This window comes from Leiobunum rupestre, chromosome 6, assembly GCF_980474605.1.
Source record: "Leiobunum rupestre chromosome 6, qqLeiRupe1.1.hap1, whole genome shotgun sequence".
NCBI classification, from domain to species: Eukaryota; Metazoa; Arthropoda; class Arachnida; order Opiliones; family Sclerosomatidae; genus Leiobunum; species Leiobunum rupestre.
Window position 1 is genome coordinate 64792929 of NC_143389.1, and position 24912 is coordinate 64817840.

The window sequence follows — 24912 nt, forward strand, 5'->3', positions numbered from 1 at the left end:
AAAACGTTAATTTTAAGGAAAAAGAAAAAACTTTTATCTTGACAAAAGACGACGAAATTCAATTAATACAAAATGTAGCCAAAACAAATTGTAAGCCAACGGCACGCGGTGTTCCCAGGTGGTCTCCCTCCCAAGTACTGACCGCGCTCGACGCTGCTTAACTTCGGTGATCGGACGAGAACCGGTGTATTCAGCGTGATATGGCCGTTGCCGAAAGAATATTCCCAATAGCCCTCCTTCATAGAGTATATTTCGACCTATACCTCTACATGTTTTAAAATTAAGGTTCTTGAGTCATTTTTCTTAAAACGTTAATTTTAAGGAAAAAGAAAAAACTTTTATCTTGACGAAAGACGACGAAATTCAATTAATACAAAATGTAGCCAAAACAAATTGTAAGCCAACGGCACGCGGTGTTCCCAGGTGGTCTCCCTCCCAAGTACTGACCGCGCTCGACGCTGCTTAACTTCGGTGATCGGACGAGAACCGGTGTATTCAGCGTGATATGGCCGTTGCCGAAAGAATATCCCCAATAGCCCTCCTTCATAGAGTATATTTCGACCTATACCTCTACATGTTTTAAAATTAAGGTTCTTGAGTCATTTTTCTTAAAACGTTAATTTTAAGGAAAAAGAAAAAACTTTTATCTTGACAAAGGACGACAAAATTCAATTAATACAAAATGTAGCCAAAAAAAAATTGTAAGCCAACGGCACGCGGTGTTCCCAGGTGGTCTCCCTCCCAAGTACTGACCGCGCTCGACGCTGTTTAACTCCGGTGATCGGACGAGAACCGGTGTATTCAGCGTGATATGGCCGTTGCCGAAAGAATATCCCCAATAGCCCTCCTTCATAGAGTATATTTCGACCTATACCTCTACATGTTTTAAAATTAAGGTTCTTGAGTCATTTTTCTTAAAACGTTAATTTTAAGGAAAAAGAAAAAACTTTTATCTTGACAAAAGACGACGAAATTCAATTAATACAAAATGTAGCCAAAACAAATTGTAAGCCAACGGCACGCGGTGTTCCCAGGTGGTCTCCCTCCCAAGTACTGACCGCGCTCGACGCTGCTTAACTTCGGTGATCGGACGAGAACCGGTGTATTCAGCGTGATATGGCCGTTGCCGAAAGAATATCCCCAATAGCCCTCCTTCATAGAGTATATTTCGACCTATACCTCTACATGTTTTAAAATTAAGGTTCTTGAGTCATTTTTCTTAAAACGTTAATTTTAAGGAAAAAGAAAAAACTTTTATCTTGACGAAAGACGACGAAATTCAATTAATACAAAATGTAGCGAAAACAAATTGTAAGCCAACGGCACGCGGTGTTCCCAGGTGGTCTCCCTCCCAAGTAATGACCGCGCTCGACGCTGCTTAACTTCGGTGATCGGACGAGAACCGGTGTATTCAGCGTGATATGGCCGTTGCCGAAAGAATATCCCCAATAGCCCTCCTTCATAGAGTATATTTCGACCTATACCTCTACATGTTTTAAAATTAAGGTTTTTAAGTTATTTTTCTTGAAACGTTAATTTTAAGGAAAAAGAAAAAACTTTTATCTTGACAAAGGACGACAAAATTCAATTAATACAAAATGTAGCCAAAAAAAAATTGTAAGCCAACGGCACGCGGTGTTCCCAGGTGGTCTCCCTCCCAAGTACTGACCGCGCTCGACGCTGCTTAACTTCGGTGATCGGACGAGAACCGGTGTATTCAGCGTGATATGGCCGTTGCCGAAAGAATATCCCCAATAGCCCTCCTTCATAGAGTATATTTCGACCTATACCTCTACATGTTTTAAAATTAAGGTTCTTGAGTCATTTTTCTTAAAACGTTAATTTTAAGGAAAAAGAAAAAACTTTTATCTTGACAAAAGACGACGAAATTCAATTAATACAAAATGTAGCCAAAACAAATTGTAAGCCAACGGCACGCGGTGTTCCCAGGTGGTCTCCCTCCCAAGTACTGACCGCGCTCGACGCTGCTTAACTTCAGTGATCGGACGAGAACCGGTGTATTCAGCGTGATATGGCCGTTGCCGAAAGAATATTCCCAATAGCCCTCCTTCATAGAGTATATTTCGACCTATACCTCTACATGTTTTAAAATTAAGGTTCTTGAGTCATTTTTCTTAAAACGTTAATTTTAAGGAAAAAGAAAAAACTTTTATCTTGACGAAAGACGACGAAATTCAATTAATACAAAATGTAGCCAAAACAAATTGTAAGCCAACGGCACGCGGTGTTCCCAGGTGGTCTCCCTCCCAAGTACTGACCGCGCTCGACGCTGCTTAACTTCGGTGATCGGACGAGAACCGGTGTATTCAGCGTGATATGGCCGTTGCCGAAAGAATATCCCCAATAGCCCTCCTTCATAGAGTATATTTCGACCTATACCTCTACATGTTTTAAAATTAAGGTTCTTGAGTCATTTTTCTTAAAACGTTAATTTTAAGGAAAAAGAAAAAACTTTTATCTTGACAAAGGACGACAAAATTCAATTAATACAAAATGTAGCCAAAAAAAAATTGTAAGCCAACGGCACGCGGTGTTCCCAGGTGGTCTCCCTCCCAAGTACTGACCGCGCTCGACGCTGTTTAACTCCGGTGATCGGACGAGAACCGGTGTATTCAGCGTGATATGGCCGTTGCCGAAAGAATATCCCCAATAGCCCTCCTTCATAGAGTATATTTCGACCTATACCTCTACATGTTTTAAAATTAAGGTTCTTGAGTCATTTTTCTTAAAACGTTAATTTTAAGGAAAAAGAAAAAACTTTTATCTTGACAAAAGACGACGAAATTCAATTAATACAAAATGTAGCCAAAACAAATTGTAAGCCAACGGCACGCGGTGTTCCCAGGTGGTCTCCCTCCCAAGTACTGACCGCGCTCGACGCTGCTTAACTTCGGTGATCGGACGAGAACCGGTGTATTCAGCGTGATATGGCCGTTGCCGAAAGAATATTCCCAATAGCCCTCCTTCATAGAGTATATTTCGACCTATACCTCTACATGTTTTAAAATTAAGGTTCTTGAGTCATTTTTCTTAAAACGTTAATTTTAAGGAAAAAGAAAAAACTTTTATCTTGACGAAAGACGACGAAATTCAATTAATACAAAATGTAGCCAAAACAAATTGTAAGCCAACGGCACGCGGTGTTCCCAGGTGGTCTCCCTCCCAAGTACTGACCGCGCTCGACGCTGCTTAACTTCGGTGATCGGACGAGAACCGGTGTATTCAGCGTGATATGGCCGTTGCCGAAAGAATATCCCCAATAGCCCTCCTTCATAGAGTATATTTCGACCTATACCTCTACATGTTTTAAAATTAAGGTTCTTGAGTCATTTTTCTTAAAACGTTAATTTTAAGGAAAAAGAAAAAACTTTTATCTTGACAAAGGACGACAAAATTCAATTAATACAAAATGTAGCCAAAAAAAAATTGTAAGCCAACGGCACGCGGTGTTCCCAGGTGGTCTCCCTCCCAAGTACTGACCGCGCTCGACGCTGTTTAACTCCGGTGATCGGACGAGAACCGGTGTATTCAGCGTGATATGGCCGTTGCCGAAAGAATATCCCCAATAGCCCTCCTTCATAGAGTATATTTCGACCTATACCTCTACATGTTTTAAAATTAAGGTTCTTGAGTCATTTTTCTTAAAACGTTAATTTTAAGGAAAAAGAAAAAACTTTTATCTTGACAAAAGACGACGAAATTCAATTAATACAAAATGTAGCCAAAACAAATTGTAAGCCAACGGCACGCGGTGTTCCCAGGTGGTCTCCCTCCCAAGTACTGACCGCGCTCGACGCTGCTTAACTTCGGTGATCGGACGAGAACCGGTGTATTCAGCGTGATATGGCCGTTGCCGAAAGAATATCCCCAATAGCCCTCCTTCATAGAGTATATTTCGACCTATACCTCTACATGTTTTAAAATTAAGGTTCTTGAGTCATTTTTCTTAAAACGTTAATTTTAAGGAAAAAGAAAAAACTTTTATCTTGACAAAAGACGACGAAATTCAATTAATACAAAATGTAGCCAAAACAAATTGTAAGCCAACGGCACGCGGTGTTCCCAGGTGGTCTCCCTCCCAAGTAATGACCGCGCTCGACGCTGCTTAACTTCGGTGATCGGACGAGAACCGGTGTATTCAGCGTGATATGGCCGTTGCCGAAAGAATATCCCCAATAGCCCTCCTTCATAGAGTATATTTCGACCTATACCTCTACATGTTTTAAAATTAAGGTTTTTAAGTTATTTTTCTTGAAACGTTAATTTTAAGGAAAAAGAAAAAACTTTTATCTTGACAAAGGACGACAAAATTCAATTAATACAAAATGTAGCCAAAAAAAAATTGTAAGCCAACGGCACGCGGTGTTCCCAGGTGGTCTCCCTCCCAAGTACTGACCGCGCTCGACGCTGCTTAACTTCGGTGATCGGACGAGAACCGGTGTATTCAGCGTGATATGGCCGTTGCCGAAAGAATATCCCCAATAGCCCTCCTTCATAGAGTATATTTCGACCTATACCTCTACATGTTTTAAAATTAAGGTTCTTGAGTCATTTTTCTTAAAACGTTAATTTTAAGGAAAAAGAAAAAACTTTTATCTTGACAAAAGACGACGAAATTCAATTAATACAAAATGTAGCCAAAACAAATTGTAAGCCAACGGCACGCGGTGTTCCCAGGTGGTCTCCCTCCCAAGTACTGACCGCGCTCGACGCTGCTTAACTTCGGTGATCGGACGAGAACCGGTGTATTCAGCGTGATATGGCCGTTGCCGAAAGAATATTCCCAATAGCCCTCCTTCATAGAGTATATTTCGACCTATACCTCTACATGTTTTAAAATTAAGGTTCTTGAGTCATTTTTCTTAAAACGTTAATTTTAAGGAAAAAGAAAAAACTTTTATCTTGACGAAAGACGACGAAATTCAATTAATACAAAATGTAGCCAAAACAAATTGTAAGCCAACGGCACGCGGTGTTCCCAGGTGGTCTCCCTCCCAAGTACTGACCGCGCTCGACGCTGCTTAACTTCGGTGATCGGACGAGAACCGGTGTATTCAGCGTGATATGGCCGTTGCCGAAAGAATATCCCCAATAGCCCTCCTTCATAGAGTATATTTCGACCTATACCTCTACATGTTTTAAAATTAAGGTTCTTGAGTCATTTTTCTTAAAACGTTAATTTTAAGGAAAAAGAAAAAACTTTTATCTTGACAAAGGACGACAAAATTCAATTAATACAAAATGTAGCCAAAAAAAAATTGTAAGCCAACGGCACGCGGTGTTCCCAGGTGGTCTCCCTCCCAAGTACTGACCGCGCTCGACGCTGTTTAACTCCGGTGATCGGACGAGAACCGGTGTATTCAGCGTGATATGGCCGTTGCCGAAAGAATATCCCCAATAGCCCTCCTTCATAGAGTATATTTCGACCTATACCTCTACATGTTTTAAAATTAAGGTTCTTGAGTCATTTTTCTTAAAACGTTAATTTTAAGGAAAAAGAAAAAACTTTTATCTTGACAAAAGACGACGAAATTCAATTAATACAAAATGTAGCCAAAACAAATTGTAAGCCAACGGCACGCGGTGTTCCCAGGTGGTCTCCCTCCCAAGTACTGACCGCGCTCGACGCTGCTTAACTTCGGTGATCGGACGAGAACCGGTGTATTCAGCGTGATATGGCCGTTGCCGAAAGAATATCCCCAATAGCCCTCCTTCATAGAGTATATTTCGACCTATACCTCTACATGTTTTAAAATTAAGGTTCTTGAGTCATTTTTCTTAAAACGTTAATTTTAAGGAAAAAGAAAAAATCTTGACAAAAGACGACGAAATTCAATTAATACAAAATGTAGCCAAAACAAATTGTAAGCCAACGGCACGCGGTGTTCCCAGGTGGTCTCCCTCCCAAGTACTGACCGCGCTCGACGCTGCTTAACTTCGGTGATCGGACGAGAACCGGTGTATTCAGCGTGATATGGCCGTTGCCGAAAGAATATCCCCAATAGCCCTCCTTCATAGAGTATATTTCGACCTATACCTCTACATGTTTTAAAATTAAGGTTCTTGAGTCATTTTTCTTAAAACGTTAATTTTAAGGAAAAAGAAAAAACTTTTATCTTGACAAAAGACGACGAAATTCAATTAATACAAAATGTAGCCAAAACAAATTGTAAGCCAACGGCACGCGGTGTTCCCAGGTGGTCTCCCTCCCAAGTACTGACCGCGCTCGACGCTGCTTAACTTCGGTGATCGGACGAGAACCGGTGTATTCAGCGTGATATGGCCGTTGCCGAAAGAATATCCCCAATAGCCCTCCTTCATAGAGTATATTTCGACCTATACCTCTACATGTTTTAAAATTAAGGTTCTTGAGTCATTTTTCTTAAAACGTTAATTTTAAGGAAAAAGAAAAAACTTTTATCTTGACAAAGGACGACAAAATTCAATTAATACAAAATGTAGCCAAAAAAAAATTGTAAGCCAACGGCACGCGGTGTTCCCAGGTGGTCTCCCTCCCAAGTACTGACCGCGCTCGACGCTGTTTAACTCCGGTGATCGGACGAGAACCGGTGTATTCAGCGTGATATGGCCGTTGCCGAAAGAATATCCCCAATAGCCCTCCTTCATAGAGTATATTTCGACCTATACCTCTACATGTTTTAAAATTAAGGTTCTTGAGTCATTTTTCTTAAAACGTTAATTTTAAGGAAAAAGAAAAAACTTTTATCTTGACAAAAGACGACGAAATTCAATTAATACAAAATGTAGCCAAAACAAATTGTAAGCCAACGGCACGCGGTGTTCCCAGGTGGTCTCCCTCCCAAGTACTGACCGCGCTCGACGCTGCTTAACTTCGGTGATCGGACGAGAACCGGTGTATTCAGCGTGATATGGCCGTTGCCGAAAGAATATCCCCAATAGCCCTCCTTCATAGAGTATATTTCGACCTATACCTCTACATGTTTTAAAATTAAGGTTCTTGAGTCATTTTTCTTAAAACGTTAATTTTAAGGAAAAAGAAAAAATCTTGACAAAAGACGACGAAATTCAATTAATACAAAATGTAGCCAAAACAAATTGTAAGCCAACGGCACGCGGTGTTCCCAGGTGGTCTCCCTCCCAAGTACTGACCGCGCTCGACGCTGCTTAACTTCGGTGATCGGACGAGAACCGGTGTATTCAGCGTGATATGGCCGTTGCCGAAAGAATATCCCCAATAGCCCTCCTTCATAGAGTATATTTCGACCTATACCTCTACATGTTTTAAAATTAAGGTTCTTGAGTCATTTTTCTTAAAACGTTAATTTTAAGGAAAAAGAAAAAACTTTTATCTTGACAAAAGACGACGAAATTCAATTAATACAAAATGTAGCCAAAACAAATTGTAAGCCAACGGCACGCGGTGTTCCCAGGTGGTCTCCCTCCCAAGTACTGACCGCGCTCGACGCTGCTTAACTTCGGTGATCGGACGAGAACCGGTGTATTCAGCGTGATATGGCCGTTGCCGAAAGAATATCCCCAATAGCCCTCCTTCATAGAGTATATTTCGACCTATACCTCTACATGTTTTAAAATTAAGGTTTTTAAGTTATTTTTCTTGAAACGTTAATTTTAAGGAAAAAGAAAAAACTTTTATCTTGACAAAAGACGACGAAATTCAATTAATACAAAATGTAGCCAAAACAAATTGTAAGCCAACGGCACGCGGTGTTCCCAGGTGGTCTCCCTCCCAAGTACTGACCGCGCTCGACGCTGCTTAACTTCGGTGATCGGACGAGAACCGGTGTATTCAGCGTGATATGGCCGTTGCCGAAAGAATATCCCCAATAGCCCTCCTTCATAGAGTATATTTCGACCTATACCTCTACATGTTTTAAAATTAAGGTTTTTAAGTTATTTTTCTTGAAACGTTAATTTTAAGGAAAAAGAAAAACTTTTATCTTGACAAAGGACGACAAAATTCAATTAATACAAAATGTAGCCAAAAAAAATTGTAAGCCAACGGCACGCGGTGTTCCCAGGTGGTCTCCCTCCCAAGTACTGACCGCGCTCGACGCTGCTTAACTTCGGTGATCGGACGAGAACCGGTGTATTCAGCGTGATATGGCCGTTGCCGAAAGAATATCCCCAATAGCCCTCCTTCATAGAGTATATTTCGACCTATACCTCTACATGTTTTAAAATTAAGGTTTTTAAGTTATTTTTCTTGAGACGTTAATTTTAAGGAAAAAGAAAAACTTTTATCTTGACAAAGGACGACAAAATTCAATTAATACAAAATGTAGCCAAAAAAAAATTGTAAGCCAACGGCACGCGGTGTTCCCAGGTGGTCTCCCTCCCAAGTACTGACCGCGCTCGACGCTGCTTAACTTCGGTGATCGGACGAGAACCGGTGTATTCAGCGTGATATGGCCGTTGCTGAAAGAATATCCCCAATAGCCCTCCTTCATAGAGTATATTTCGACCTATACCTCTACATGTTTTAAAATTAAGGTTTTTAAGTTATTTTTCTTGAAACGTTAATTTTAAGGAAAAAGAAAAACTTTTATCTTGACAAAGGACGACAAAATTCAATTAATACAAAATGTAGCCAAAAAAAAATTGTAAGCCAACGGCACGCGGTGTTCCCAGGTGGTCTCCCTCCCAAGTACTGACCGCGCTCGACGCTGCTTAACTTCGGTGATCGGACGAGAACCGGTGTATTCAGCGTGATATGGCCGTTGCCGAAAGAATATCCCCAATAGCCCTCCTTCATAGAGTATATTTCGACCTATACCTCTACATGTTTTAAAATTAAGGTTCTTGAGTCATTTTTCTTAAAACGTTAATTTTAAGGAAAAAGAAAAAACTTTTATCTTGACAAAAGACGACGAAATTCAATTAATACAAAATGTAGCCAAAACAAATTGTAAGCCAACGGCACGCGGTGTTCCCAGGTGGTCTCCCTCCCAAGTACTGACCGCGCTCGACGCTGCTTAACTTCGGTGATCGGACGAGAACCGGTGTATTCAGCGTGATATGGCCGTTGCCGAAAGAATATCCCCAATAGCCCTCCTTCATAGAGTATATTTCGACCTATACCTCTACATGTTTTAAAATTAAGGTTTTTAAGTTATTTTTCTTGAAACGTTAATTTTAAGGAAAAAGAAAAAACTTTTAACTTGACAAAAGACGACGAAATTCAATTAATACAAAATGTAGCCAAAAAAAATTGTAAGCCTACGGCACGCGGTGTTCCCAGGTGGTCTCCCTCCCAAGTACTGACCGCGCTCGACGCTGCTTAACTTCGGTGATAGGACGAGACATATACCTCTACATGTTTTAAAATTAAGGTTCTTGAGTTATTTTTCTTGAAACGTTAATTTTAAGGAAAAAGAAAAACTTTTATCTTGACAAAGGACGACAAAATTCAATTAATACCAAATGTAGCCAAAACAAATTGTAAGCCAACGGCACGCGGTGTTCCCAGGTGGTCTCCCTCCCAAGTACTGACCGCGCTCGACGCTGCTTAACTTCGGTGATCGGACGAGAACCGGTGTATTCAGCGTGATATGGCCGTTGCCGAAAGAATATCCCCAATAGCCCTCCTTCATAGAGTATATTTCGACCTATACCTCTACATGTTTTAAAATTAAGGTTTTTAAGTTATTTTTCTTGAAACGTTAATTTTAAGGAAAAAGAAAAACTTTTATCTTGACAAAGGACGACAAAATTCAATTAATACAAAATGTAGCCAAAAAAAAATTGTAAGCCAACGGCACGCGGTGTTCCCAGGTGGTCTCCCTCCCAAGTACTGACCGCGCTCGACGCTGCTTAACTTCGGTGATCGGACGAGAACCGGTGTATTCAGCGTGATATGGCCGTTGCCGAAAGAATATCCCCAATAGCCCTCCTTCATAGAGTATATTTCGACCTATACCTCTACATGTTTTAAAATTAAGGTTTTTAAGTTATTTTTCTTGAAACGTTAATTTTAAGGAAAAAGAAAAACTTTTATCTTGACAAAGGACGACAAAATTCAATTAATACAAAATGTAGCCAAAAAAAAATTGTAAGCCAACGGCACGCGGTGTTCCCAGGTGGTCTCCCTCCCAAGTACTGACCGCGCTCGACGCTGCTTAACTTCGGTGATAGGACGAGACATATACCTCTACATGTTTTAAAATTAAGGTTCTTGAGTCATTTTTCTTAAAACGTTAATTTTAAGGAAAAAGAAAAAACTTTTAACTTGACAAAAGACGACGAAATTCAATTAATACAAAATGTAGCCAAAAAAAATTGTAAGCCTACGGCACGCGGTGTTCCCAGGTGGTCTCCCTCCCAAGTACTGACCGCGCTCGACGCTGCTTAACTTCGGTGATAGGACGAGACATATACCTCTACATGTTTTAAAATTAAGGTTCTTGAGTCATTTTTCTTAAAACGTTAATTTTAAGGAAAAAGAAAAAACTTTTAACTTGACAAAAGACGACGAAATTCAATTAATACAAAATGTAGCCAAAAAAAATTGTAAGCCTACGGCACGCGGTGTTCCCAGGTGGTCTCCCTCCCAAGTACTGACCGCGCTCGACGCTGCTTAACTTCGGTGATAGGACGAGACATATACCTCTACATGTTTTAAAATTAAGGTTCTTGAGTTATTTTTCTTGAAACGTTAATTTTAAGGAAAAAGAAAAACTTTTATCTTGACAAAGGACGACAAAATTCAATTAATACCAAATGTAGCCAAAACAAATTGTAAGCCAACGGCACGCGGTGTTCCCAGGTGGTCTCCCTCCCAAGTACTGACCGCGCTCGACGCTGCTTAACTTCGGTGATCGGACGAGAACCGGTGTATTCAGCGTGATATGGCCGTTGCCGAAAAATATCCCCAATAGCCCTCCTTCATAGAGTATATTTCGACCTATACCTCTACATGTTTTAAAATTAAGGTTTTTAAGTTATTTTTCTTGAAACGTTAATTTTAAGGAAAAAGAAAAACTTTTATCTTGACAAAAGACGACGAAATTCAATTAATACAAAATGTAGCCAAAACAAATTGTAAGCCAACGGCACGCGGTGTTCCCAGATGGTCTCCCTCCCAAGTACTGACCGCGCTCGACGCTGCTTAACTTCGGTGATCGGACGAGAACCGGTGTATTCAGCGTGATATGGCCGTTGCCGAAAGAATATCCCCAATAGCCCTCCTTCATAGAGTATATTTCGACCTATACCTCTACATGTTTTAAAATTAAGGTTTTTAAGTTATTTTTCTTGAAACGTTAATTTTAAGGAAAAAGAAAAACTTTTATCTTGACAAAAGACGACGAAATTCAATTAATACAAAATGTAGCCAAAACAAATTGTAAGCCTACGGCACGCGGTGTTCCCAGGTGGTCTCCCTCCCAAGTACTGACCGCGCTCGACGCTGCTTAACTTCGGTGATCGGACGAGAACCGGTGTATTCAGCGTGATATGGCCGTTGCCGAAAGAATATCCCCAATAGCCCTCCTTCATAGAGTATATTTCGACCTATACCTCTACATGTTTTAAAATTAAGGTTTTTAAGTTATTTTTCTTGAAACGTTAATTTTAAGGAAAAAGAAAAAACTTTTAACTTGACAAAAGACGACGAAATTCAATTAATACAAAATGTAGCCAAAAAAAATTGTAAGCCTACGGCACGCGGTGTTCCCAGGTGGTCTCCCTCCCAAGTACTGACCGCGCTCGACGCTGCTTAACTTCGGTGATAGGACGAGACATATACCTCTACATGTTTTAAAATTAAGGTTCTTGAGTTATTTTTCTTGAAACGTTAATTTTAAGGAAAAAGAAAAACTTTTATCTTGACAAAGGACGACAAAATTCAATTAATACCAAATGTAGCCAAAACAAATTGTAAGCCAACGGCACGCGGTGTTCCCAGGTGGTCTCCCTCCCAAGTACTGACCGCGCTCGACGCTGCTTAACTTCGGTGATCGGACGAGAACCGGTGTATTCAGCGTGATATGGCCGTTGCCGAAAGAATATCCCCAATAGCCCTCCTTCATAGAGTATATTTCGACCTATACCTCTACATGTTTTAAAATTAAGGTTTTTAAGTTATTTTTCTTGAAACGTTAATTTTAAGGAAAAAGAAAAACTTTTATCTTGACAAAGGACGACAAAATTCAATTAATACAAAATGTAGCCAAAAAAAAATTGTAAGCCAACGGCACGCGGTGTTCCCAGGTGGTCTCCCTCCCAAGTACTGACCGCGCTCGACGCTGCTTAACTTCGGTGATCGGACGAGAACCGGTGTATTCAGCGTGATATGGCCGTTGCCGAAAGAATATCCCCAATAGCCCTCCTTCATAGAGTATATTTCGACCTATACCTCTACATGTTTTAAAATTAAGGTTTTTAAGTTATTTTTCTTGAAACGTTAATTTTAAGGAAAAAGAAAAACTTTTATCTTGACAAAGGACGACAAAATTCAATTAATACAAAATGTAGCCAAAAAAAAATTGTAAGCCAACGGCACGCGGTGTTCCCAGGTGGTCTCCCTCCCAAGTACTGACCGCGCTCGACGCTGCTTAACTTCGGTGATAGGACGAGACATATACCTCTACATGTTTTAAAATTAAGGTTCTTGAGTCATTTTTCTTAAAACGTTAATTTTAAGGAAAAAGAAAAAACTTTTAACTTGACAAAAGACGACGAAATTCAATTAATACAAAATGTAGCCAAAAAAAATTGTAAGCCTACGGCACGCGGTGTTCCCAGGTGGTCTCCCTCCCAAGTACTGACCGCGCTCGACGCTGCTTAACTTCGGTGATAGGACGAGACATATACCTCTACATGTTTTAAAATTAAGGTTCTTGAGTCATTTTTCTTAAAACGTTAATTTTAAGGAAAAAGAAAAAACTTTTAACTTGACAAAAGACGACGAAATTCAATTAATACAAAATGTAGCCAAAAAAAATTGTAAGCCTACGGCACGCGGTGTTCCCAGGTGGTCTCCCTCCCAAGTACTGACCGCGCTCGACGCTGCTTAACTTCGGTGATAGGACGAGACATATACCTCTACATGTTTTAAAATTAAGGTTCTTGAGTTATTTTTCTTGAAACGTTAATTTTAAGGAAAAAGAAAAACTTTTATCTTGACAAAGGACGACAAAATTCAATTAATACCAAATGTAGCCAAAACAAATTGTAAGCCAACGGCACGCGGTGTTCCCAGGTGGTCTCCCTCCCAAGTACTGACCGCGCTCGACGCTGCTTAACTTCGGTGATCGGACGAGAACCGGTGTATTCAGCGTGATATGGCCGTTGCCGAAAAATATCCCCAATAGCCCTCCTTCATAGAGTATATTTCGACCTATACCTCTACATGTTTTAAAATTAAGGTTTTTAAGTTATTTTTCTTGAAACGTTAATTTTAAGGAAAAAGAAAAACTTTTATCTTGACAAAAGACGACGAAATTCAATTAATACAAAATGTAGCCAAAACAAATTGTAAGCCAACGGCACGCGGTGTTCCCAGATGGTCTCCCTCCCAAGTACTGACCGCGCTCGACGCTGCTTAACTTCGGTGATCGGACGAGAACCGGTGTATTCAGCGTGATATGGCCGTTGCCGAAAGAATATCCCCAATAGCCCTCCTTCATAGAGTATATTTCGACCTATACCTCTACATGTTTTAAAATTAAGGTTTTTAAGTTATTTTTCTTGAAACGTTAATTTTAAGGAAAAAGAAAAACTTTTATCTTGACAAAAGACGACGAAATTCAATTAATACAAAATGTAGCCAAAACAAATTGTAAGCCTACGGCACGCGGTGTTCCCAGGTGGTCTCCCTCCCAAGTACTGACCGCGCTCGACGCTGCTTAACTTCGGTGATAGGACGAGACATATACCTCTACATGTTTTAAAATTAAGGTTCTTGAGTCATTTTTCTTAAAACGTTAATTTTAAGGAAAAAGAAAAAACTTTAAACTTGACAAAAGACGACGAAATTCAATTAATACAAAATGTAGCCAAAAAAAAATTGTAAGCCAACGGCACGCGGTGTTCCCAGGTGGTCTCCCTCCCAAGTACTGACCGCGCTCGACGCTGCTTAACTTCGGTGATAGGACGAGACATATACCTCTACATATTTTAAAATTAAGGTTCTTGAGTCATTTTGCTTAAAACGTTAATTTTAAGGAAAAAGAAAAAACTTTTATCTTGACAAAAGACGATGAAATTCAATTAATACAAAATGTAGCCAAAAAAATTGTAAGCCAACGGCACGCGGTGTTCCCAGGTGGTCTCCCTCCCAAGTACTGACCGCGCTCGACGCTGCTTAACTTCGGTGATCGGACGAGAACCGGTGTATTCAGCGTGATATGGCCGTTGCCGAAAGAATATCCCCAATAGCCCTCCTTCATAGAGTATATTTCGACCTATACCTCTACATGTTTTAAAATTAAGGTTTTTAAGTTATTTTTCTTGAAACGTTAATTTTAAGGAAAAAGAAAAACTTTTATCTTGACAAAAGACGACGAAATTCAATTAATACAAAATGTAGCCAAAAAAAATTGTAAGCCTACGGCACGCGGTGTTCCCAGGTGGTCTCCCTCCCAAGTACTGACCGCGCTCGACGCTGCTTAACTTCGGTGATAGGACGAGACATATACCTCTACATGTTTTAAAATTAAGGTTCTTGAGTCATTTTTCTTAAAACGTTAATTTTAAGGAAAAAGAAAAAACTTTTAACTTGACAAAAGACGACGAAATTCAATTAATACAAAATGTAGCCAAAAAAAATTGTAAGCCTACGGCACGCGGTGTTCCCAGGTGGTCTCCCTCCCAAGTACTGACCGCGCTCGACGCTGCTTAACTTCGGTGATAGGACGAGACATATACCTCTACATGTTTTAAAATTAAGGTTCTTGAGTTATTTTTCTTGAAACGTTAATTTTAAGGAAAAAGAAAAACTTTTATCTTGACAAAGGACGACAAAATTCAATTAATACCAAATGTAGCCAAAACAAATTGTAAGCCAACGGCACGCGGTGTTCCCAGGTGGTCTCCCTCCCAAGTACTGACCGCGCTCGACGCTGCTTAACTTCGGTGATCGGACGAGAACCGGTGTATTCAGCGTGATATGGCCGTTGCCGAAAAATATCCCCAATAGCCCTCCTTCATAGAGTATATTTCGACCTATACCTCTACATGTTTTAAAATTAAGGTTTTTAAGTTATTTTTCTTGAAACGTTAATTTTAAGGAAAAAGAAAAACTTTTATCTTGACAAAAGACGACGAAATTCAATTAATACAAAATGTAGCCAAAACAAATTGTAAGCCAACGGCACGCGGTGTTCCCAGGTGGTCTCCCTCCCAAGTACTGACCGCGCTCGACGCTGCTTAACTTCGGTGATCGGACGAGAACCGGTGTATTCAGCGTGATATGGCCGTTGCCGAAAGAATATCCCCAATAGCCCTCCTTCATAGAGTATATTTCGACCTATACCTCTACATGTTTTAAAATTAAGGTTTTTAAGTTATTTTTCTTGAAACGTTAATTTTAAGGAAAAAGAAAAACTTTTATCTTGACAAAAGACGACGAAATTCAATTAATACAAAATGTAGCCAAAACAAATTGTAAGCCTACGGCACGCGGTGTTCCCAGGTGGTCTCCCTCCCAAGTACTGACCGCGCTCGACGCTGCTTAACTTCGGTGATAGGACGAGACATATACCTCTACATGTTTTAAAATTAAGGTTCTTGAGTCATTTTTCTTAAAACGTTAATTTTAAGGAAAAAGAAAAAACTTTAAACTTGACAAAAGACGACGAAATTCAATTAATACAAAATGTAGCCAAAAAAAAATTGTAAGCCAACGGCACGCGGTGTTCCCAGGTGGTCTCCCTCCCAAGTACTGACCGCGCTCGACGCTGCTTAACTTCGGTGATAGGACGAGACATATACCTCTACATATTTTAAAATTAAGGTTCTTGAGTCATTTTGCTTAAAACGTTAATTTTAAGGAAAAAGAAAAAACTTTTATCTTGACAAAAGACGATGAAATTCAATTAATACAAAATGTAGCCAAAACAATTGTAAGCCAACGGCACGCGGTGTTCCCAGGTGGTCTCCCTCCCAAGTACTGACCGCGCTCGACGCTGCTTAACTTCGGTGATCGGACGAGAACCGGTGTATTCAGCGTGATATGGCCGTTGCCGAAAGAATATCCCCAATAGCCCTCCTTCATAGAGTATATTTCGACCTATACCTCTACATGTTTTAAAATTAAGGTTTTTAAGTTATTTTTCTTGAAACGTTAATTTTAAGGAAAAAGAAAAACTTTTATCTTGACAAAGGACGACAAAATTCAATTAATACAAAATGTAGCCAAAAAAAAATTGTAAGCCAACGGCACGCGGTGTTCCCAGGTGGTCTCCCTCCCAAGTACTGACCGCGCTCGACGCTGCTTAACTTCGGTGATCGGACGAGAACCGGTGTATTCAGCGTGATATGGCCGTTGCCGAAAAATATCCCCAATAGCCCTCCTTCATAGAGTATATTTCGACCTATACCTCTACATGTTTTAAAATTAAGGTTTTTAAGTTATTTTTCTTGAAACGTTAATTTTAAGGAAAAAGAAAAACTTTTATCTTGACAAAAGACGACGAAATTCAATTAATACAAAATGTAGCCAAAACAAATTGTAAGCCAACGGCACGCGATGTTCCCAGGTGGTCTCCCTCCCAATTACTGACCGCGCTCGACGCTGCTTAACTTCGGTGATAGGACGAGACATATACCTCTACATGTTTTAAAATTAAGGTTCTTGAGTCATTTTTCTTAAAACGTTAATTTTAAGGAAAAAGAAAAAACTTTAAACTTGACAAAAGACGACGAAATTCAATTAATACAAAATGTAGCCAAAAAAAAATTGTAAGCCAACGGCACGCGGTGTTCCCAGGTGGTCTCCCTCCCAAGTACTGACCGCGCTCGACGCTGCTTAACTTCGGTGATAGGACGAGACATATACCTCTACATATTTTAAAATTAAGGTTCTTGAGTCATTTTGCTTAAAACGTTAATTTTAAGGAAAAAGAAAAAACTTTTATCTTGACAAAAGACGATGAAATTCAATTAATACAAAATGTAGCCAAAAAAAAATTGTAAGCCAACGGCACGCGGTGTTCCCAGGTGGTCTCCCTCCCAAGTACTGACCGCGCTCGACGCTGCTTAACTTCGGTGATCGGACGAGAACCGGTGTATTCAGCGTGATATGGCCGTTGCCGAAAAATATCCCCAATAGCCCTCCTTCATAGAGTATATTTCGACCTATACCTCTACATGTTTTAAAATTAAGGTTTTTAAGTTATTTTTCTTGAAACGTTAATTTTAAGGAAAAAGAAAAACTTTTATCTTGACAAAAGACGACGAAATTCAATTAATACAAAATGTAGCCAAAACAAATTGTAAGCCAACGGCACGCGATGTTCCCAGGTGGTCTCCCTCCCAAGTACTGACCGCGCTCGACGCTGCTTAACTTCGGTGATCGGACGAGAACCGGTGTATTCAGCGTGATATGGCCGTTGCCGAAAGAATAACCCCAATAGCCCTCCTTCATAGAGTATATTTCGACCTATACCTCTACATGTTTTAAAATTAAGGTTTTTAAGTTATTTTTCTTGAAACGTTAATTTTAAGGAAAAAGAAAAACTTTTATCTTGACAAAAGACGACGAAATTCAATTAATACAAAATGTAGCCAAAACAAATTGTAAGCCTACGGCACGCGGTGTTCCCAGGTGGTCTCCCTCCCAAGTACTGACCGCGCTCGACGCTGCTTAACTTCGGTGATAGGACGAGACATATACCTCTACATGTTTTAAAATTAAGGTTCTTGAGTCATTTTTCTTAAAACGTTAATTTTAAGGAAAAAGAAAAAACTTTAAACTTGACAAAAGACGACGAAATTCAATTAATACAAAATGTAGCCAAAAAAAATTGTAAGCCAACGGCACGCGGTGTTCCCAGGTGGTCTCCCTCCCAAGTACTGACCGCGCTCGACGCTGCTTAACTTCGGTGATAGGACGAGACATATACCTCTACATATTTTAAAATTAAGGTTCTTGAGTCATTTTGCTTAAAACGTTAATTTTAAGGAAAAAGAAAAAACTTTTATCTTGACAAAAGACGATGAAATTCAATTAATACAAAATGTAGCCAAAAAAATTGTAAGCCAACGGCACGCGGTGTTCCCAGGTGGTCTCCCTCCCAAGTACTGACCGCGCTCGACGCTGCTTAACTTCGGTGATCGGACGAGAACCGGTGTATTCAGCGTGATATGGCCGTTGCCGAAAGAATATCCCCAATAGCCCTCCTTCATAGAGTATATTTCGACCTATACCTCTACATGTTTTAAAATTAAGGTTTTTAAGTTATTTTTCTTGAAACGTTAATTTTAAGGAAAAAGAAAAACTTTTATCTTGACAAAGGACGACAAAATTCAATTAATACAAAATGTAGCCAAAAAAAAATTGTAAGCCAACGACACGCGGTGTTCCCAGGTGGTCTCCCTCCCAAGTACTGACCGCGCTCGACGCTGCTTAACTTCGGTGATCGGACGAGAACCGGTGTATTCAGCGTGATATGGCCGTTGCCGAAAGAATATCCCCAATAGCCCTCCTTCATAGAGTATATTTCGACCTATACCTCTACATGTTTTAAAATTAAGGTTTTTAAGTTATTTTTCTTGAAACGTTAATTTTAAGGAAAAAGAAAAACCTTTATCTTGACAAAAGACGACAAAATTCAATTAATACAAAATGTAGCCAAAAAAAAATTGTAAGCCAACGGCACGCGGTGTTCCCAGGTGGTCTCCCTCCCAAGTACTGACCGCGCTCGACGCTGCTTAACTTCGGTGATAGGACGAGACATATACCTCTACATGTTTTAAAATTAAGGTTCTTGAGTCATTTTTCTTAAAACGTTAATTTTAAGGAAAAAGAAAAAACTTTTAACTTGACAAAAGACGACGAAATTCAATTAATACAAAATGTAGCCAAAAAAAAATTGTAAGCCTACGGCACGCGGTGTTCCCAGGTGGTCTCCCTCCCAAGTACTGACCGCGCTCGACGCTGCTTAACTTCGGTGATAGGACGAGACATATACCTCTACATGTTTTAAAATTAAGGTTCTTGAGTTATTTTTCTTGAAACGTTAATTTTAAGGAAAAAGAAAAACTTTTATCTTGACAAAGGACGACAAAATTCAATTAATACCAAATGTAGCCAAAACAAATTGTAAGCCAACGGCACGCGGTGTTCCCAGGTGGTCTCCCTAACAAGTACTGACCGCGCTCGACGCTGCTTAACTTCGGTGATCGGACGAGAACCGGTGTATTCAGCGTGATATGGCCGTTGCCGAAAGAATATCCCCAATATCCCTCCTTCATAGAGTATATTTCGACCTATACCTCTACATGTTTTAAAATTAAGGTTTTTAAGTTATGTTTCTTGAAACGTTAATTTTAAGAAAAAAGAAAAACTTTTATCTTGACAAAAGACGACGAAATTCAATTAATACAAAATGTAGCCAAAACAAATTGTAAGCCAACGGCACGCGGTGTTCCCAGGTGGTCTCCCTCCCAAGTACTGACCGCGCTCGACGCTGCTTAACTTCGGTGATCGGACGAGAACCGGTGTATTCAGCGTGATATGGCCGTTGCCGAAAGAATATCCCCAATAGCCCTCCTTCATAGAGTATATTTCGACCTATACCTCTACATGTTTTAAAATTAAGGTTTTTAAGTTATTTTTCTTGAAACGTTAATTTTAAGGAAAAAGAAAAACTTTTATCTTGACAAAGGACGACAAAATTCAATTAATACAAAATGTAGCCAAAAAAAAATTGTAAGCCAACGGCACGCGGTGTTCCCAGGTGGTCTCCCTCCCAAGTACTGACCGCGCTCGACGCTGCTTAACTTCGGTGATAGGACGAGACATATACCTCTACATGTTTTAAAATTAAGGTTCTTGAGTCATTTTTCTTAAAACGTTAATTTTAAGGAAAAAGAAAAAACTTTTAACTTGACAAAAGACGACGAAATTCAATTAATACAAAATGTAGCCAAAAAAAATTGTAAGCCTACGGCACGCGGTGTTCCCAGGTGGTCTCCCTCCCAAGTACTGACCGCGCTCGACGCTGCTTAACTTCGGTGATAGGACGAGACATATACCTCTACATGTTTTAAAATTAAGGTTCTTGAGTTATTTTTCTTGAAACGTTAATTTTAAGGAAAAAGAAAAACTTTTATCTTGACAAAGGACGACAAAATTCAATTAATACCAAATGTAGCCAAAACAAATTGTAAGCCAACGGCACGCGGTGTTCCCAGGTGGTCTCCCTCCCAAGTACTGACCGCGCTCGACGCTGCTTAACTTCGGTGATCGGACGAGAACCGGTGTATTCAGCGTGATATGGCCGTTGCCGAAAGAATATCCCCAATAGCCCTCCTTCATAGAGTATATTTCGACCTATACCTCTACATGTTTTAAAATTAAGGTTTTTAAGTTATTTTTCTTGAAACGTTAATTTTAAGGAAAAAGAAAAACTTTTATCTTGACAAAAGACGACGAAATTCAATTAATACAAAATGTAGCCAAAAAAAAATTGTAAGCCAACGGCACGCGGTGTTCCCAGGTGGTCTCCCTCCCAAGTACTGACCGCGCTCGACGCTGCTTAACTTCGGTGATCGGACGAGAACCGGTGTATTCAGCGTGATATGGCCGTTGCCGAAAGAATATCCCCAATAGCCCTCCTTCATAGAGTATATTTCGACCTATACCTCTACATGTTTTAAAATTAAGGTTTTTAAGTTATTTTTCTTGAAACGTTAATTTTAAGGAAAAAGAAAAACTTTTATCTTGACAAAGGACGACAAAATTCAATTAATACAAAATGTAGCCAAAAAAAAATTGTAAGCCAACGGCACGCGGTGTTCCCAGGTGGTCTCCCTCCCAAGTACTGACCGCGCTCGACGCTGCTTAACTTCGGTGATAGGACGAGACATATACCTCTACATGTTTTAAAATTAAGGTTCTTGAGTCATTTTTCTTAAAACGTTAATTTTAAGGAAAAAGAAAAAACTTTTAACTTGACAAAAGACGACGAAATTCAATTAATACAAAATGTAGCCAAAAAAAATTGTAAGCCTACGGCACGCGGTGTTCCCAGGTGGTCTCCCTCCCAAGTACTGACCGCGCTCGACGCTGCTTAACTTCGGTGATAGGACGAGACATATACCTCTACATGTTTTAAAATTAAGGTTCTTGAGTTATTTTTCTTGAAACGTTAATTTTAAGGAAAAAGAAAAACTTTTATCTTGACAAAAGACGACAAAATTCAATTAATACCAAATGTAGCCAAAACAAATTGTAAGCCAACGGCACGCGGTGTTCCCAGGTGGTCTCCCTCCCAAGTACTGACCGCGCTCGACGCTGCTTAACTTCGGTGATCGGACGAGAACCGGTGTATTCAGCGTGATATGGCCGTTGCCGAAAGAATATCCCCAATAGCCCTCCTTCATAGAGTATATTTCGACCTATACCTCTACATGTTTTAAAATTAAGGTTTTTAAGTTATTTTTCTTGAAACGTTAATTTTAAGGAAAAAGAAAAACTTTTATCTTGACAAAAGACGACGAAATTCAATTAATACAAAATGTAGCCAAAAAAAAATTGTAAGCCAACGGCACGCGGTGTTCCCAGGTGGTCTCCCTCCCAAGTACTGACCGCGCTCGACGCTGCTTAACTTCGGTGATAGGACGAGACATATACCTCTACATGTTTTAAAATTAAGGTTCTTGAGTCATTTTTCTTAAAACGTTAATTTTAAGGAAAAAGAAAAAACTTTTAACTTGACAAAAGACGACGAAATTCAATTAATACAAAATGTAGCCAAAAAAAATTGTAAGCCTACGGCACGCGGTGTTCCCAGGTGGTCTCCCTCCCAAGTACTGACCGCGCTCGACGCTGCTTAACTTCGGTGATAGGACGAGACATATACCTCTACATGTTTTAAAATTAAGGTTCTTGAGTTATTTTTCTTGAAACGTTAATTTTAAGGAAAAAGAAAAACTTTTATCTTGACAAAGGACGACAAAATTCAATTAATACCAAATGTAGCCAAAACAAATTGTAAGCCAACGGCACGCGGTGTTCCCAGGTGGTCTCCCTCCCAAGTACTGACCGCGCTCGACGCTGCTTAACTTCGGTGATCGGACGAGAACCGGTGTATTCAGCGTGATATGGCCGTTGCCGAAAGAATATCCCCAATAGCCCTCCTTCATAGAGTATATTTCGACCTATACCTCTACATGTTTTAAAATTAAGGTTTTTAAGTTATTTTTCTTGAAACGTTAATTTTAAGGAAAAAGAAAAACTTTTATCTTGACAAAAGACGACGAAATTCAATTAATACAAAATGTAGCCAAAACAAATTGTAAGCCAACGGCACGCGGTGTTCCCAGGTGGTCTCCCTCCCAAGTACTGACCGCGCTCGACGCTGCTTAACTTCGGTGATCGGACGAGAACCGGTGTATTCAGCGTGATATGGCCGTTGCCGAAAGAATATCCCCAATAGCCCTCCTTCATAGAGTATATTTCGACCTATACCTCTACATGTTTTAAAATTAAGGTTTTTAAGTTATTTTTCTTGAAACGTTAATTTTAAGGAAAAAGAAAAACTTTTATCTTGACAAAAGACGACGAAATTCAATTAATACAAAATGTAGCCAAAACAAATTGTAAGCCAACGGCACGCGGTGTTCCCAGGTGGTCTCCCTCCCAAGTACTGACCGCGCTCGACGCTGCTTAACTTCGGTGATAGGACGAGACATATACCTCTACATGTTTTAAAATTAAGGTTCTTGAGTTATTTTTCTTGAAACGTTAATTTTAAGGAAAAAGAAAAACTTTTATCTTGACAAAGGACGACAAAATTCAATTAATACCAAATGTAGCCAAAACAAATTGTAAGCCAACGGCACGCGGTGTTCCCAGGTGGTCTCCCTCCCAAGTACTGACCGCGCTCGACGCTGCTTAACTTCGGTGATCGGACGAGAACCGGTGTATTCAGCGTGATATGGCCGTTGCCGAAAGAATATCCCCAATAGCCCTCCTTCATAGAGTATATTTCGACCTATACCTCTACATGTTTTAAAATTAAGGTTTTTAAGTTATTTTTCTTGAAACGTTAATTTTAAGGAAAAAGAAAAACTTTTATCTTGACAAAAGACGACGAAATTCAATTAATACAAAATGTAGCCAAAACAAATTGTAAGCCAACGGCACGCGGTGTTCCCAGGTGGTCTCCCTCCCAAGTACTGACCGCGCTCGACGCTGCTTAACTTCGGTGATCGGACGAGAACCGGTGTATTCAGCGTGATATGGCCGTTGCCGAAAGAATATCCCCAATAGCCCTCCTTCATAGAGTATATTTCGACCTATACCTCTACATGTTTTAAAATTAAGGTTTTTAAGTTATTTTTCTTGAAACGTTAATTTTAAGGAAAAAGAAAAACTTTTATCTTGACAAAAGACGACGAAATTCAATTAATACAAAATGTAGCCAAAACAAATTGTAAGCCAACGGCACGCGGTGTTCCCAGGTGGTCTCCCTCCCAAGTACTGACCGCGCTCGACGCTGCTTAACTTCGGTGATAGGACGAGACATATACCTCTACATGTTTTAAAATTAAGGTTCTTGAGTCATTTTTCTTAAAACGTTAATTTTAAGGAAAAAGAAAAAACTTTTAACTTGACAAAAGACGACGAAATTCAATTAATACAAAATGTAGCCAAAAAAAATTGTAAGCCTACGGCACGCGGTGTTCCCAGGTGGTCTCCCTCCCAAGTACTGACCGCGCTCGACGCTGCTTAACTTCGGTGATAGGACGAGACATATACCTCTACATGTTTTAAAATTAAGGTTCTTGAGTTATTTTTCTTGAAACGTTAATTTTAAGGAAAAAGAAAAACTTTTATCTTGACAAAGGACGACAAAATTCAATTAATACCAAATGTAGCCAAAACAAATTGTAAGCCAACGGCACGCGGTGTTCCCAGGTGGTCTCCCTCCCAAGTACTGACCGCGCTCGACGCTGCTTAACTTCGGTGATCGGACGAGAACCGGTGTATTCAGCGTGATATGGTCGTTGCCGAAAGAATATCCCCAATAGCCCTCCTTCATAGAGTATATTTCGACCTATACCTCTACATGTTTTAAAATTAAGGTTTTTAAGTTATTTTTCTTGAAACGTTAATTTTAAGGAAAAAGAAAAACTTTTATCTTGACAAAAGACGACGAAATTCAATTAATACAAAATGTAGCCAAAACAAATTGTAAGCCAACGGCACGCGGTGTTCCCAGGTGGTCTCCCTCCCAAGTACTGACCGCGCTCGACGCTGCTTAACTTCGGTGATCGGACGAGAACCGGTGTATTCAGCGTGATATGGCCGTTGCCGAAAGAATATCCCCAATAGCCCTCCTTCATAGAGTATATTTCGACCTATACCTCTACATGTTTTAAAATTAAGGTTTTTAAGTTATTTTTCTTGAAACGTTAATTTTAAGGAAAAAGAAAAACTTTTATCTTGACAAAAGACGACGAAATTCAATTAATACAAAATGTAGCCAAAACAAATTGTAAGCCAACGGCACGCGGTGTTCCCAGGTGGTCTCCCTCCCAAGTACTGACCGCGCTCGACGCTGCTTAACTTCGGTGATAGGACGAGACATATACCTCTACATGTTTTAAAATTAAGGTTCTTGAGTCATTTTTCTTAAAACGTTAATTTTAAGGAAAAAGAAAAAACTTTTAACTTGACAAAAGACGACGAAATTCAATTAATACAAAATGTAGCCAAAA

At 39.8% G+C, this 24912-nt stretch overlaps 59 non-coding genes across 59 annotated transcripts; all 59 read right to left on the reverse strand.

Moving 5' to 3' along the window:
• Positions 1 to 93: 93 nt before the first annotated feature.
• LOC149942985 (5S ribosomal RNA) lies at positions 94 to 212 on the reverse strand. The gene has a single exon (XR_016481824.1). It is a non-coding gene; the product is annotated as a 5S ribosomal RNA (ribosomal RNA).
• A 186-nt stretch (positions 213 to 398) lies between these two features.
• Positions 399 to 517, reverse strand: LOC149942986 (5S ribosomal RNA). The gene has a single exon (XR_016481935.1). It is a non-coding gene; the product is annotated as a 5S ribosomal RNA (ribosomal RNA).
• A 187-nt stretch (positions 518 to 704) lies between these two features.
• LOC149942987 (5S ribosomal RNA) lies at positions 705 to 823 on the reverse strand. Its single transcript, XR_016481448.1, has one exon. It is a non-coding gene; the product is annotated as a 5S ribosomal RNA (ribosomal RNA).
• Positions 824 to 1009: 186 nt separating this feature from the next.
• Positions 1010 to 1128, reverse strand: LOC149942988 (5S ribosomal RNA). Its single transcript, XR_016482046.1, has one exon. It is a non-coding gene; the product is annotated as a 5S ribosomal RNA (ribosomal RNA).
• Positions 1129 to 1314: 186 nt separating this feature from the next.
• Positions 1315 to 1433, reverse strand: LOC149942989 (5S ribosomal RNA). The gene has a single exon (XR_016481462.1). It is a non-coding gene; the product is annotated as a 5S ribosomal RNA (ribosomal RNA).
• Positions 1434 to 1620: 187 nt separating this feature from the next.
• Positions 1621 to 1739, reverse strand: LOC149942990 (5S ribosomal RNA). The gene has a single exon (XR_016482157.1). It is a non-coding gene; the product is annotated as a 5S ribosomal RNA (ribosomal RNA).
• A 186-nt stretch (positions 1740 to 1925) lies between these two features.
• Positions 1926 to 2044, reverse strand: LOC149942991 (5S ribosomal RNA). The gene has a single exon (XR_016481434.1). It is a non-coding gene; the product is annotated as a 5S ribosomal RNA (ribosomal RNA).
• Positions 2045 to 2230: 186 nt separating this feature from the next.
• LOC149942992 (5S ribosomal RNA) lies at positions 2231 to 2349 on the reverse strand. Its single transcript, XR_016481473.1, has one exon. It is a non-coding gene; the product is annotated as a 5S ribosomal RNA (ribosomal RNA).
• Positions 2350 to 2536: 187 nt separating this feature from the next.
• On the reverse strand, positions 2537 to 2655 carry LOC149942993 (5S ribosomal RNA). The gene has a single exon (XR_016481450.1). It is a non-coding gene; the product is annotated as a 5S ribosomal RNA (ribosomal RNA).
• A 186-nt stretch (positions 2656 to 2841) lies between these two features.
• LOC149942994 (5S ribosomal RNA) lies at positions 2842 to 2960 on the reverse strand. Its single transcript, XR_016481574.1, has one exon. It is a non-coding gene; the product is annotated as a 5S ribosomal RNA (ribosomal RNA).
• A 186-nt stretch (positions 2961 to 3146) lies between these two features.
• LOC149942995 (5S ribosomal RNA) lies at positions 3147 to 3265 on the reverse strand. The gene has a single exon (XR_016481674.1). It is a non-coding gene; the product is annotated as a 5S ribosomal RNA (ribosomal RNA).
• Positions 3266 to 3452: 187 nt separating this feature from the next.
• On the reverse strand, positions 3453 to 3571 carry LOC149942996 (5S ribosomal RNA). Its single transcript, XR_016481451.1, has one exon. It is a non-coding gene; the product is annotated as a 5S ribosomal RNA (ribosomal RNA).
• Positions 3572 to 3757: 186 nt separating this feature from the next.
• LOC149942997 (5S ribosomal RNA) lies at positions 3758 to 3876 on the reverse strand. The gene has a single exon (XR_016481729.1). It is a non-coding gene; the product is annotated as a 5S ribosomal RNA (ribosomal RNA).
• A 186-nt stretch (positions 3877 to 4062) lies between these two features.
• Positions 4063 to 4181, reverse strand: LOC149942998 (5S ribosomal RNA). The gene has a single exon (XR_016481463.1). It is a non-coding gene; the product is annotated as a 5S ribosomal RNA (ribosomal RNA).
• A 187-nt stretch (positions 4182 to 4368) lies between these two features.
• Positions 4369 to 4487, reverse strand: LOC149942999 (5S ribosomal RNA). The gene has a single exon (XR_016481754.1). It is a non-coding gene; the product is annotated as a 5S ribosomal RNA (ribosomal RNA).
• A 186-nt stretch (positions 4488 to 4673) lies between these two features.
• Positions 4674 to 4792, reverse strand: LOC149943000 (5S ribosomal RNA). The gene has a single exon (XR_016481767.1). It is a non-coding gene; the product is annotated as a 5S ribosomal RNA (ribosomal RNA).
• A 186-nt stretch (positions 4793 to 4978) lies between these two features.
• On the reverse strand, positions 4979 to 5097 carry LOC149943001 (5S ribosomal RNA). Its single transcript, XR_016481781.1, has one exon. It is a non-coding gene; the product is annotated as a 5S ribosomal RNA (ribosomal RNA).
• A 187-nt stretch (positions 5098 to 5284) lies between these two features.
• On the reverse strand, positions 5285 to 5403 carry LOC149943002 (5S ribosomal RNA). Its single transcript, XR_016481452.1, has one exon. It is a non-coding gene; the product is annotated as a 5S ribosomal RNA (ribosomal RNA).
• Positions 5404 to 5589: 186 nt separating this feature from the next.
• Positions 5590 to 5708, reverse strand: LOC149943003 (5S ribosomal RNA). The gene has a single exon (XR_016481795.1). It is a non-coding gene; the product is annotated as a 5S ribosomal RNA (ribosomal RNA).
• A 180-nt stretch (positions 5709 to 5888) lies between these two features.
• On the reverse strand, positions 5889 to 6007 carry LOC149943004 (5S ribosomal RNA). Its single transcript, XR_016481807.1, has one exon. It is a non-coding gene; the product is annotated as a 5S ribosomal RNA (ribosomal RNA).
• A 186-nt stretch (positions 6008 to 6193) lies between these two features.
• On the reverse strand, positions 6194 to 6312 carry LOC149943005 (5S ribosomal RNA). The gene has a single exon (XR_016481818.1). It is a non-coding gene; the product is annotated as a 5S ribosomal RNA (ribosomal RNA).
• Positions 6313 to 6499: 187 nt separating this feature from the next.
• LOC149943006 (5S ribosomal RNA) lies at positions 6500 to 6618 on the reverse strand. Its single transcript, XR_016481453.1, has one exon. It is a non-coding gene; the product is annotated as a 5S ribosomal RNA (ribosomal RNA).
• A 186-nt stretch (positions 6619 to 6804) lies between these two features.
• LOC149943007 (5S ribosomal RNA) lies at positions 6805 to 6923 on the reverse strand. The gene has a single exon (XR_016481830.1). It is a non-coding gene; the product is annotated as a 5S ribosomal RNA (ribosomal RNA).
• A 180-nt stretch (positions 6924 to 7103) lies between these two features.
• Positions 7104 to 7222, reverse strand: LOC149943008 (5S ribosomal RNA). Its single transcript, XR_016481841.1, has one exon. It is a non-coding gene; the product is annotated as a 5S ribosomal RNA (ribosomal RNA).
• Positions 7223 to 7408: 186 nt separating this feature from the next.
• On the reverse strand, positions 7409 to 7527 carry LOC149943009 (5S ribosomal RNA). Its single transcript, XR_016481852.1, has one exon. It is a non-coding gene; the product is annotated as a 5S ribosomal RNA (ribosomal RNA).
• Positions 7528 to 7713: 186 nt separating this feature from the next.
• On the reverse strand, positions 7714 to 7832 carry LOC149943010 (5S ribosomal RNA). The gene has a single exon (XR_016481863.1). It is a non-coding gene; the product is annotated as a 5S ribosomal RNA (ribosomal RNA).
• Positions 7833 to 8017: 185 nt separating this feature from the next.
• LOC149943011 (5S ribosomal RNA) lies at positions 8018 to 8136 on the reverse strand. The gene has a single exon (XR_016481874.1). It is a non-coding gene; the product is annotated as a 5S ribosomal RNA (ribosomal RNA).
• A 186-nt stretch (positions 8137 to 8322) lies between these two features.
• On the reverse strand, positions 8323 to 8441 carry LOC149943012 (5S ribosomal RNA). The gene has a single exon (XR_016481442.1). It is a non-coding gene; the product is annotated as a 5S ribosomal RNA (ribosomal RNA).
• Positions 8442 to 8627: 186 nt separating this feature from the next.
• LOC149943013 (5S ribosomal RNA) lies at positions 8628 to 8746 on the reverse strand. The gene has a single exon (XR_016481885.1). It is a non-coding gene; the product is annotated as a 5S ribosomal RNA (ribosomal RNA).
• Positions 8747 to 8932: 186 nt separating this feature from the next.
• Positions 8933 to 9051, reverse strand: LOC149943014 (5S ribosomal RNA). The gene has a single exon (XR_016481896.1). It is a non-coding gene; the product is annotated as a 5S ribosomal RNA (ribosomal RNA).
• Positions 9052 to 9465: 414 nt separating this feature from the next.
• Positions 9466 to 9584, reverse strand: LOC149943015 (5S ribosomal RNA). The gene has a single exon (XR_016481907.1). It is a non-coding gene; the product is annotated as a 5S ribosomal RNA (ribosomal RNA).
• A 186-nt stretch (positions 9585 to 9770) lies between these two features.
• On the reverse strand, positions 9771 to 9889 carry LOC149943016 (5S ribosomal RNA). The gene has a single exon (XR_016481918.1). It is a non-coding gene; the product is annotated as a 5S ribosomal RNA (ribosomal RNA).
• Positions 9890 to 10761: 872 nt separating this feature from the next.
• Positions 10762 to 10880, reverse strand: LOC149943017 (5S ribosomal RNA). Its single transcript, XR_016481929.1, has one exon. It is a non-coding gene; the product is annotated as a 5S ribosomal RNA (ribosomal RNA).
• Positions 10881 to 11064: 184 nt separating this feature from the next.
• LOC149943018 (5S ribosomal RNA) lies at positions 11065 to 11183 on the reverse strand. Its single transcript, XR_016481814.1, has one exon. It is a non-coding gene; the product is annotated as a 5S ribosomal RNA (ribosomal RNA).
• Positions 11184 to 11368: 185 nt separating this feature from the next.
• LOC149943019 (5S ribosomal RNA) lies at positions 11369 to 11487 on the reverse strand. Its single transcript, XR_016481439.1, has one exon. It is a non-coding gene; the product is annotated as a 5S ribosomal RNA (ribosomal RNA).
• A 414-nt stretch (positions 11488 to 11901) lies between these two features.
• LOC149943020 (5S ribosomal RNA) lies at positions 11902 to 12020 on the reverse strand. The gene has a single exon (XR_016481941.1). It is a non-coding gene; the product is annotated as a 5S ribosomal RNA (ribosomal RNA).
• Positions 12021 to 12206: 186 nt separating this feature from the next.
• LOC149943021 (5S ribosomal RNA) lies at positions 12207 to 12325 on the reverse strand. Its single transcript, XR_016481952.1, has one exon. It is a non-coding gene; the product is annotated as a 5S ribosomal RNA (ribosomal RNA).
• An 872-nt stretch (positions 12326 to 13197) lies between these two features.
• LOC149943022 (5S ribosomal RNA) lies at positions 13198 to 13316 on the reverse strand. The gene has a single exon (XR_016481963.1). It is a non-coding gene; the product is annotated as a 5S ribosomal RNA (ribosomal RNA).
• Positions 13317 to 13500: 184 nt separating this feature from the next.
• LOC149943023 (5S ribosomal RNA) lies at positions 13501 to 13619 on the reverse strand. The gene has a single exon (XR_016481815.1). It is a non-coding gene; the product is annotated as a 5S ribosomal RNA (ribosomal RNA).
• A 643-nt stretch (positions 13620 to 14262) lies between these two features.
• Positions 14263 to 14381, reverse strand: LOC149943024 (5S ribosomal RNA). Its single transcript, XR_016481974.1, has one exon. It is a non-coding gene; the product is annotated as a 5S ribosomal RNA (ribosomal RNA).
• Positions 14382 to 15023: 642 nt separating this feature from the next.
• On the reverse strand, positions 15024 to 15142 carry LOC149943025 (5S ribosomal RNA). Its single transcript, XR_016481985.1, has one exon. It is a non-coding gene; the product is annotated as a 5S ribosomal RNA (ribosomal RNA).
• A 184-nt stretch (positions 15143 to 15326) lies between these two features.
• LOC149943026 (5S ribosomal RNA) lies at positions 15327 to 15445 on the reverse strand. Its single transcript, XR_016481996.1, has one exon. It is a non-coding gene; the product is annotated as a 5S ribosomal RNA (ribosomal RNA).
• Positions 15446 to 16088: 643 nt separating this feature from the next.
• Positions 16089 to 16207, reverse strand: LOC149943027 (5S ribosomal RNA). Its single transcript, XR_016482007.1, has one exon. It is a non-coding gene; the product is annotated as a 5S ribosomal RNA (ribosomal RNA).
• A 186-nt stretch (positions 16208 to 16393) lies between these two features.
• On the reverse strand, positions 16394 to 16512 carry LOC149943028 (5S ribosomal RNA). Its single transcript, XR_016482018.1, has one exon. It is a non-coding gene; the product is annotated as a 5S ribosomal RNA (ribosomal RNA).
• Positions 16513 to 17156: 644 nt separating this feature from the next.
• LOC149943029 (5S ribosomal RNA) lies at positions 17157 to 17275 on the reverse strand. Its single transcript, XR_016482029.1, has one exon. It is a non-coding gene; the product is annotated as a 5S ribosomal RNA (ribosomal RNA).
• Positions 17276 to 17459: 184 nt separating this feature from the next.
• LOC149943030 (5S ribosomal RNA) lies at positions 17460 to 17578 on the reverse strand. Its single transcript, XR_016482209.1, has one exon. It is a non-coding gene; the product is annotated as a 5S ribosomal RNA (ribosomal RNA).
• Positions 17579 to 18220: 642 nt separating this feature from the next.
• Positions 18221 to 18339, reverse strand: LOC149943031 (5S ribosomal RNA). The gene has a single exon (XR_016482040.1). It is a non-coding gene; the product is annotated as a 5S ribosomal RNA (ribosomal RNA).
• A 186-nt stretch (positions 18340 to 18525) lies between these two features.
• LOC149943032 (5S ribosomal RNA) lies at positions 18526 to 18644 on the reverse strand. The gene has a single exon (XR_016482212.1). It is a non-coding gene; the product is annotated as a 5S ribosomal RNA (ribosomal RNA).
• Positions 18645 to 19288: 644 nt separating this feature from the next.
• Positions 19289 to 19407, reverse strand: LOC149943033 (5S ribosomal RNA). Its single transcript, XR_016481446.1, has one exon. It is a non-coding gene; the product is annotated as a 5S ribosomal RNA (ribosomal RNA).
• Positions 19408 to 19592: 185 nt separating this feature from the next.
• Positions 19593 to 19711, reverse strand: LOC149943034 (5S ribosomal RNA). Its single transcript, XR_016482052.1, has one exon. It is a non-coding gene; the product is annotated as a 5S ribosomal RNA (ribosomal RNA).
• A 643-nt stretch (positions 19712 to 20354) lies between these two features.
• LOC149943035 (5S ribosomal RNA) lies at positions 20355 to 20473 on the reverse strand. The gene has a single exon (XR_016482063.1). It is a non-coding gene; the product is annotated as a 5S ribosomal RNA (ribosomal RNA).
• Positions 20474 to 20659: 186 nt separating this feature from the next.
• LOC149943036 (5S ribosomal RNA) lies at positions 20660 to 20778 on the reverse strand. Its single transcript, XR_016482074.1, has one exon. It is a non-coding gene; the product is annotated as a 5S ribosomal RNA (ribosomal RNA).
• Positions 20779 to 21421: 643 nt separating this feature from the next.
• On the reverse strand, positions 21422 to 21540 carry LOC149943037 (5S ribosomal RNA). Its single transcript, XR_016482085.1, has one exon. It is a non-coding gene; the product is annotated as a 5S ribosomal RNA (ribosomal RNA).
• Positions 21541 to 22183: 643 nt separating this feature from the next.
• Positions 22184 to 22302, reverse strand: LOC149943038 (5S ribosomal RNA). Its single transcript, XR_016482096.1, has one exon. It is a non-coding gene; the product is annotated as a 5S ribosomal RNA (ribosomal RNA).
• A 185-nt stretch (positions 22303 to 22487) lies between these two features.
• On the reverse strand, positions 22488 to 22606 carry LOC149943039 (5S ribosomal RNA). Its single transcript, XR_016482107.1, has one exon. It is a non-coding gene; the product is annotated as a 5S ribosomal RNA (ribosomal RNA).
• Positions 22607 to 23019: 413 nt separating this feature from the next.
• Positions 23020 to 23138, reverse strand: LOC149943040 (5S ribosomal RNA). Its single transcript, XR_016482118.1, has one exon. It is a non-coding gene; the product is annotated as a 5S ribosomal RNA (ribosomal RNA).
• Positions 23139 to 23323: 185 nt separating this feature from the next.
• LOC149943041 (5S ribosomal RNA) lies at positions 23324 to 23442 on the reverse strand. The gene has a single exon (XR_016482129.1). It is a non-coding gene; the product is annotated as a 5S ribosomal RNA (ribosomal RNA).
• A 642-nt stretch (positions 23443 to 24084) lies between these two features.
• On the reverse strand, positions 24085 to 24203 carry LOC149943042 (5S ribosomal RNA). Its single transcript, XR_016481457.1, has one exon. It is a non-coding gene; the product is annotated as a 5S ribosomal RNA (ribosomal RNA).
• Positions 24204 to 24388: 185 nt separating this feature from the next.
• On the reverse strand, positions 24389 to 24507 carry LOC149943043 (5S ribosomal RNA). The gene has a single exon (XR_016482140.1). It is a non-coding gene; the product is annotated as a 5S ribosomal RNA (ribosomal RNA).
• Positions 24508 to 24912: the final 405 nt, after the last annotated feature.